Raw genomic sequence first — 8817 nt, forward strand, 5'->3', positions numbered from 1 at the left:
TAATATATGAGATAGACTCATGACATGCAAAGCGAGATATGTCAAGCCTTTATTTGTTATAATTGTGATGATTATGGCGTACAGCTGATGAGAAGCTAATGAAAACAATTGCTTACATAAATGGACTTTTCCACAATATTCTAATTTTTTGAGTTTCACCTGTACATAGGGAAAAGGATTATTTTAAGTATTTACATTTACATAATGGTGAGTGATTGTGAATATTCCCTTTGGAATCGGAGGCCCGGGCCAAGGGGCCCATATGACCCCCCCCCCCCGCTTGGGACTGCCCATTTGGGGAGATCCAGGGCCAGGAATCTCTGGATGGGCTTCCTGGGCTCTCCTTCAGGGCACATGGAGCAAAAAAGCTCCCTGGGTCCTTTGGTGCCCCAGAGTGTGTCCCCCACCGCTCCCCACTTTGGGGAAAGCTGCAACAAAGGCTCTTTCTCTTTGCTCGCCCACTGACGACCATAGCTGTCAACTTTCCCTTTTTTGCGGGAAATTCCCTTGTTCCAGCGCCGTTTCCCAATGCAAAAAAGGAAGGCTGACAGCTCTGGTGATGACCCCCCCCACACACACACACACAGGCCCGTGCCACAGCTAACTCAGATTCCCCTGGGAAATTTAAGTGGTGGGCAATGGCTGAGGTCGTGCCAGCATGGTGCCATGCAACACAGTGGCGTCGCTAGCCTCTGCGCTGCTGGGGGCGGCGGCAGCGCAGAGGCACCCCCTGGGGGAGGGGCACGACGCACGCGCCGTGACGTCATCATGATGTCACGACGCACGTGTATACAGAAAGGGGGGATTTCCCCCTTTCCGAGGCTTTTTTTCGGCGGGGGGGGTGGTGACCAGCGAGGAAGGGGTGACAAGGGTGACCCCCACCTCGCTGGTCGGGCCCCCCCCCCGCCGAAAAAAAGCGGCGGAAAGCGGAAAAAGAAGCAGAGCGGCGCTTAAACGCGCCTGCTCTGCTTCCTTTCCAGGCTTTCCCCCCCGCGGTTTTTTCGGCGGGGGGGTGGTGACCGGCGAGGAGGGGGTGACAAGGGTGACCCCCACCTCGCTGGTCGGGCCCCCCCCCCGCCGAAAAAAGCGGCAGAAGCACCCCATCCGTGTGCTGCTGCTCCCCGGGTGACGGAGGGAGCGGTGGCGCGTGGGAGTGGCGGGAGGGGCCGCCGCTTGACACCCCCACCCGCCGCTGCTCACCCTGTCACTGGGGGCGTACCGCCCCCACCGCCCCTCCCCAGCGACGCCCCTGATGCCCTGTCAGCCGACTCCAAGCTCTGCTTTCTGCAAGGGGCTCATCTGCACTACAGAGTTCCTTGTGGGTTTTATACTAATTAAAAGTGGGGGAAGGGACAGGAGACCAGGTGCTTGGCACCCCCCCCCTGCCTGGCACAAGAGTGCCACCCCATCAAAATGCTATCAGTGCTATCTGTGCCAGCACATGGCAAGTGCATAACTAATAGAGCAAAACAAAAGGGGAAAAAAATTCCTTCCAGTAGCACCTTAGAGACCAACTAAGTTTGTTCTTGGTATGAGCTTTCATATCTGAAGAAGTGTGCATGCACACGAAAGCTCATACCAAGAACAAACTTAGTTGGTCTCTAAGGTGCTACTGGAAGGAATTTATTTATTTTTCCTTTTGTTTTGACTATGGCAGACCAGCACGGCTACCTCCCTGTAATAGAGCAAAGTGGTCGTGGTTGTATCCTGCATTTATTCCCTGCCCTTTTATTAAAAGCAGCCAGTTCCCTAAAGCCTTTCAAAACAAAGGTGGAATTCAACATTGTCGGCTGGCAGCTACAGATACCTTTTTCTATTGATACAAATCCCACTCTGGCAATTGCTAAGTGCTTTGCTGCAGCCTTTTTCCTTGTGGCAGGGAGTTCCGCAGTTCGTTTCTCTCAAGCTAAGTGGCCTTTTCAGCAGAACTTGCAGATGCAGACCTCCAGGTTTCCCACAGGCTAATTTTATAGTTGCCCCTCCCATTTCTTCTCTTCCACCAGCCAATTTTTAATGTTTCCTTATCTCCCATAATTTCTTCTCCTTTTGCACATCAGTCAAACTTTCTCTCCCCCCCCCCCCGTCACTATAGTTGCCCCTATTTTCCACCCCTCCTCCCTTTCACCCACATCCTCCTCCAGCTGCTTCCTTCTCTTATTCTCCTTCCTTTCTTATTGAAAATGTTAAATCTCTCCACTTGCCTCCAACACCCCCTCAGGCCTCAAAGGAAGGACACTCCACCCGCCACCTTCGATCCACACATGGGACTTCCTGGCTTGAATCCCATCTAAATGAACAACAACAATAATAAATGAAGTCCAGAAGCATTTGTCGTTTAGGGCTTCTTATGCCATAGCCAGAACCACCTCTTGGGGGCAGTGGCATAGCTTGGGCAGGGCCGCGGGGCAGTTGCCCTGGGTGCAAAATTCAGGGGTGCAAAATTTCAAAAGAAAACATAAAAGACAGTAGTACTGTGTCCTCCCCCTCACGCAGAAATCTCCCAATGTTTGTGTGGGTGGACTGAGGGGCGGATTTGGGTGGCGCCTTGTTGCTAGGGCACCCTCTGCATGGGCTTTAGAAAGATTCTCACTCCCGACCAATTCCCCATCCTGCTCTCCGCCATGCTTGATGCTCACAGGGCACCATGGCTGCCACTGGGGTAGGTGGCTGAGCTACCCCTCGTTCCAGCCTATCAGCAGGCGGTGTCCTGGGCGCTGGCAACCCATGCTATGCCACTGTGCATGGGAGAGGCTGCTGGGGGCATACCACCCACCTAGGGGATACACAGAGCTTTCCACAGCTCCTTGGAGGCTAAAGGGGAAACAAGGTTGTGTGCTTTCCTGCCAGCTTTCTCCCTGATGTTTCAGTGCTCCTTAGAGAGCCCCAGGGCAGGGGTGTCTCACCTTGCCAACCCACCATCTTCAGGGCGAGGAGTCTTATCTCCCTTGCCTCCCAGGACAATGCCCTGTGTGCATGATAAGACCCTCCAAATATGCCCCCCCGGAGGTCATTCTCTCGTGTGTGGGCACAGGAACTAGCAGGGGCCCCCCATGGCCAAAAAGGATCCCTGGCAGAAGATGCTCAGCAGATGATGATGATGACAACGACAACAACTGCCCACTGCAACTGCCTCTGTGCCACCGCAAGGGGTTGAAGAAGGACCCCTCCATCTGCAAGGGAACACCTTTGGTGGCCCTTAAAAGATGACGCCTGAGTACAGCTGCCTCACCCCAGCAGCTGTTTGGAAAGATTGTTCAGCATGAAGCTCCCTCCTCACATCTCCCCCCAGAGACTGAGCGTTCCTCCTGGTTCTTCTTAGGCATGAGGAAGTGTTCTGTCCGGGTTTATTTATGTTTGGCTTTTTGGTCCAAAGACCTCTGGGATGGCAAATGGTATATCAATGAAAAAATAAAGTGCAATGAATCAATCAAAGCAAAAGTCCCAAAATACCCACCAATCGATCCATGCAGTCCCCCAACCTTCCCTGGGCAGGAAGCCAGGGGGGCCGGCTGACCCCTTCTCCAGTCTCTCGCTTAGGAACAAGCCCTTCCACAACCAATCGCCCATGCGGAAGAAAGGGTGGGTGGATTCCACGGGCCATTTTACATCTACTTAAAAAAAAAAGTTTATTAGTGTTTAAAAAACAAACAAACAATAAAACGGTCCACTCTCTTCTCCGCGGGCTTCCCTTTCTGCTTGCTCCCTTTTTGCAAGAGTATTCTCATTTCTTCTGTGCAGTCCTGACACCCTTGCATTTTGGTCAGGGGTGGCCAACTCCCGAGAGACTGTGATCTACTTACAGAATTAAAAACTGGCAGTGATCTACCTCCCTTTTTGGGGTTCAGGTCAAAGTTGTCGAGCTTTTTTTAGGGAGAGGGGGGTGCAGGGCAAAAAGAATGAGGTATTTTTTTTTAGGGGAGCCAAAGTTGTTGAGCTTCTTTGGGGGAGCCTGCTGTGATCTACCGCAGATGTCCAGTGATCTACTGGTAGATCACGATCTACCTGTTGGACGTGCCTGAATATTTGTACCATTATCGTTAGCTGCCTGCAGCACCATTTGGGTAGAAAGGGAGGGTGCAAATCTGACAGCAGCAAAAATAGGACGGACATGCAATAAGCGGCTTCCTTACCTGCTGCCTTCCTCATGCCATGTGTACTTGGGCCTTTCTGCCACGCAGGCTCAGGCTACCCTGTTTAATCCCCGCGGCAACCCTGGCCCAGAATCGCCCAGGGAGCTTCAGGCTTGAGTCAGTGGGATCTGGAGTTGGACTGATCTGGGAGATGGGTGGCCGTCCTCATCCTCTGTGCAGCATTACCCTGGATGATGAAGATGATACTTTTATTTGTACCCCGCCCACCTGACTCAGTTGCCCTGCCACTCTGGGCGGCTTCCAACAGTTATAAAAACATAATAAAACACCAACCCTTAAAAAACAAAACTTCCTTATCCTGTATCTGGAATGACCAGGTGCTCTCTCTCCCTTGCCTGCTTCGGGAGGCTGCAGTGCACATCTCGGGCCACTAGGGGGAAGCCAAGGCTCCTGCTCACCTCCCTTGGCAAGGCGCTCAGTTTTTCCGCAATTGGTCAGTTAGTTAAGTATTTTCTATTTCTTTGCTCACATATCCTGGCCGATGTGGGAGATCGAGAGGCAAATGGCCTCGCCCAAGAAGACAGAGCCGGAAAGTGGCAGGTGGAGAACGTGGGACTCTCTTGCTCCCCCCCACCCCCCCATGCGCCACTATCCCTCGTGCCTCCGGGCGAGAGATGCGGACGGGCTGCTCCCTCTCCCCCCACTCCTCAGAGATGTTGTACCCAGCCCAAGGGGGTTGCATGGAGCCAGGCAGTTGGCTCCCCCCCCACCCGCCCGCCCCCAACTGGAGGGTTTGCCTTGTGCTGACCCCTCAGCAGGGGCTTCTAGCTGCTCCTCTCTCTCTCTCTCAACCCTCCATCCTTTGGCCACAGTTCCACCTGCAGGCAGTGGTTCTGGTCGTGAAAAGGCCAAGAGACGCCGTGAACGAGAGCCCCTCGAGAAGGGTCCCTCGTTCCGTGGGTCGTGCAAGAGCCACGCGTTACACGGAGCGGACGCCCCGCCCCGCCAGGGCGCTCGGGAGCTCGGCCACCGTGAACCAAGCTGCCTATCTGCATAGCCCCGCCCCTTCATCTACATAGCCCCGCCCACGCCGTTCCTTGGTCACATTGGAGTGTGACGGAATGTTTGGGGCGCGGAACCCTCCATCTGTATTCAATGACAGGCACCTTGAGAACTTTTCCGAAGGGGATTGTTGGGCTTTTCCTGACTGCAGAGGCAGCGTTGTCCCAGTTACGAACCAAGATGGGAGAACATCTGGCCATCTTAGGATCATAGAATTGTAAAGCTGGAAGGGACCCCCAAGAGACACCCCTAGTCCCACCCCCTGCAATGCAGCAATCTCCGCTGAAGATCCATGGCAGGTGACCATCCAACCTCTGCTTAGAAACCTCCAAGGAAGGAGAGTCCACCACCACTTGGAGCCATGGGTTCGAGTCCTGCCCTCCAGAGAGGAAGAAAACAAGCTTGCTCCCTCTTGCGTGTGGCAAGCAGCCTTTCGGGTGTTTGAAGGTGGCTCTCGTCTTGCAGCGGGAGGCTAAAGGGGCAGGTGCGGTCTCCTTTCTGTGCCGCTTGGTGGGCAACCGAGCAGACTCTTGCACTGATCCAGCCCCTCTCGGCAGGCGTGCAGGCAGCTTCCTCCAGCACCTTGTGCTCCATCACTGCAGCAGCTGTGAGCTCCGCAAGGGCAGCCGAGGGACCAGCCCCCTCGTGGCAGTTGCACCAGCAGCGCCTCCGCGAGAGTTGGGCTGGCTCGCCCAGGCCTTGGCAGAGGGCAGGAGGAGGCCCGCGGCGGGCGGCCTGCCCCTTTCTTCCCCCTGCACAAAGGCATCCCTGGCAGGCGGTCCGTGGCGGTGGCTCTCCACGCAGGGAACTCTAACGAGGCAGCCAAGCAGGATTTTGTTGATGGCAGAAAGAGAAACAGTCGGGACTGGGATCATCTCCTCCCAGGAAAACTGAACCACAGCGAAGTCTGAGAGCCAGTCGGAAAGACTCAGAGCACAGAGACTGGGGTGGGGGAACAGAACAATCCTCTCCAAGGAGGTCTTATTTTATTGGGCACCAGATCCTGGCGCCTGGGGGATGGAGGGCGCTGCTTCGAGGGTGCTGCTGCCGCCGCCGCCTCTTTGCATAAAGCGGGGCTGCAGCAGGGTGGAGGCAAGCAAGCCTGACTAGACAATTCCCCTCGGCTCTCTCTCTCTCTTCCTTGCAGCTGGGGTCAGGCAACTCCTGCTCGTCAGCTGCAGAGCAGGAAACTGAAACCAACAAGACGAGAGCGCAAAGGCAGCGCCTGGCATGGCAGCCTGGTTGGGAGAGTTTGGGCTGAAGCCTCGAGGCTGCTGCAGCCACGGAAGGGACAGCGTCCCGTGGCACCTTCGAGGCCACAAAAGGGGTTTAGCTTTCAGGAGCAACAAAACTGCGCAGAAAGAGCCGCAGCTGGAGCTCAGAAGAACCGTCCCTGGGGCTCTGCTCGGCCTGCGCGCAACCCCCCCCCCCCTTCTCTCCAGTTGCCTCCCGTTCCCTTCTTGCGACACAGAGTGTCATCCACATCCGATTTCTTGGGTGGCTTTTGGAAACCGCCTCCCCCCCTCCTCCAACGGCTCTGGAGGACGGCAAGTCAAGAAACGGAAGGGGGGGTGGGGGCTCGAGAAGCCAAGCAAGGCAAGTCACAGCAAGAAGAAGCAGAGACGGTCCCCCGTCTCTCTAGGCTGCCCAACTTTCTTTCTCTTAAATATTTGGACGCTGCCTCTCTAGACCAGGGCCACCCCAGGGGGTGAAATGTTGAAAAGACACACTCAAGACACACTACAATGCAGTATTGTGACAAGATAGAAGTACTGTTTTGGAGGACTCCCTGGTCCTGAATGGGGTAACTGTGCCCCTGAAGGACCAGGTGCGTAGCCTGGGGGGTCATTTTGGACTCACAGCTGTCCATGGAGGCGCAGGTCAATTCTGTGTCCAGGGCAGCTGTCTGCCAGCTCCATCTGGTATGCAGGCTGAGACCCTACCTGCCTGCAGACTGTCTGGTCAGAGTGGTGCATGCTTTGGTTATCTCTCGCTTGGACTACTGCAACGTGCTCTACGTGGGGCTACCTTTGAAGGTGACCCAGAATCATAGAATCCTAGAGTTGGAAGAGACCACAAGGGCCATCCAGTCCAAACCCCTGCCAAGCAGGAAACATGAAGCATTCCTGACAGATGGCTGTCAAGCCTCCGCTTAAAGACCTCCAAAGAAGGAGACTCCACCACACTCCTTGGCAGCAAATTCCACTGTCCAACAGCTCTTGCTGTTAGGAAGTTCTTCCTAATGATTAGGTGGAATCTTCTTTCTTGTAGTTTGAATCCATCGCCCCGTGTCCGCTTCTCTGGAGCAGCAGAAAACAACTTTTCTTCCTCCTCTATTAATCCAGAATGCAGCAGCTGCAATTAATCCAGAATGCAGCAGCTAGACTGGTGTCTGGGAGTGGACACGGGGGGGGGGGACCACATAACACCGGTCCTGAGAGACCTGCATTGGCTCCCAGTACGTTTCCGAGCACAATTCAAAGTGTTGGTGTTGACCTTGAAACCCCTAAACGGCCTCAGTCCTGTATACCTGAAGGAGTGTCTCCACCCCCACCATTCTGCCCGGACACTGAGATCCAGCTCCGAGGGCCTTCTGGCAGTTCCCTCCCTGCGAGAAGCGAGGTTACAGGGAACCAGGCACAGGGCCTTCTCAGTGGTGGCACCCGCCCTGTGGAACGCCCTCCCATCAGATGTCAAGGAAATAAACAACTACCCAACTTTTAGAAGACATCTAACGGCAGCCCTGTTTAGGGAAGTTTTTAATGTTTGAAGTTTTATTGTGTTTTTAATGTTCTGTTGGAAGCCGCCCAGAGTGGCTGGGGAAACACAGCCAGATGGGCGGGGTAGAAATAATAAACGATGATGATGATGATGATGATGAAATATTCACATTCAAAATATACGCAAAAGCAGCAGCACATTAAAATGCAATAATTCAACCAGTGAAATTGACAAAATTGCAGCATGACTAACTAGAACCAATAAAATCCATTTGAAACTGGAGAGTTTTGGAGGCTGCTTTGAATACTGGAGCTGAGTGGGCTACCCTAGGGAGGGAGTTCCATAAGGAAGGTGCTGCTACTCCTGAGAAGGCCCTGCCCTCCTGCCCATCAACCAAACTAATCTTAAAGGCAGCCAATGAGCAACCTTCAAGTGACGTGGTCACAAGCTGGTTAAAGGGCAAAACCAGCACATGGAACTGGAAATGCGTATGTCCCCAGCACAGAACTGGTGTTATCTGCTCTGATCATCTGACCCCAAGTCAGCACAGAAACAGCAAGATTCCACACCACTGGCATTTCCAGGTCGTTTATATTTTGTTTTTATTTTGTTTATTTGACTGACATACCATCCTTCATCCTAAGATCTAAGCGCAGGTCACAAGGACAAATGTAAAGTACTACACTTGGGCAAAAAGAATGAAAGGCACAAATACAGGATGGGTGACACCTGGCTTGAGAGCAGTACATGTGAAAAGGATCTAGGAGTCTTGGTAGATCACAAACTTGACATGAGTCAACAGTGTGATGCAGCAGCTAAAAAAGCCAATGCAATTCTGGGCTGCATCAATAGGAGTATAGCATCTAGATCAAGGGAAGTAATAGTACCACTGTATTCCGCTCTGGTCAGACCTCACCTGGAATACTGTGTCCAGTTCTGGGCA

This window comes from Lacerta agilis, chromosome 13 (genome assembly GCF_009819535.1).
Source record: "Lacerta agilis isolate rLacAgi1 chromosome 13, rLacAgi1.pri, whole genome shotgun sequence".
Lineage (NCBI taxonomy): Eukaryota > Metazoa > Chordata > Lepidosauria > Squamata > Lacertidae > Lacerta > Lacerta agilis.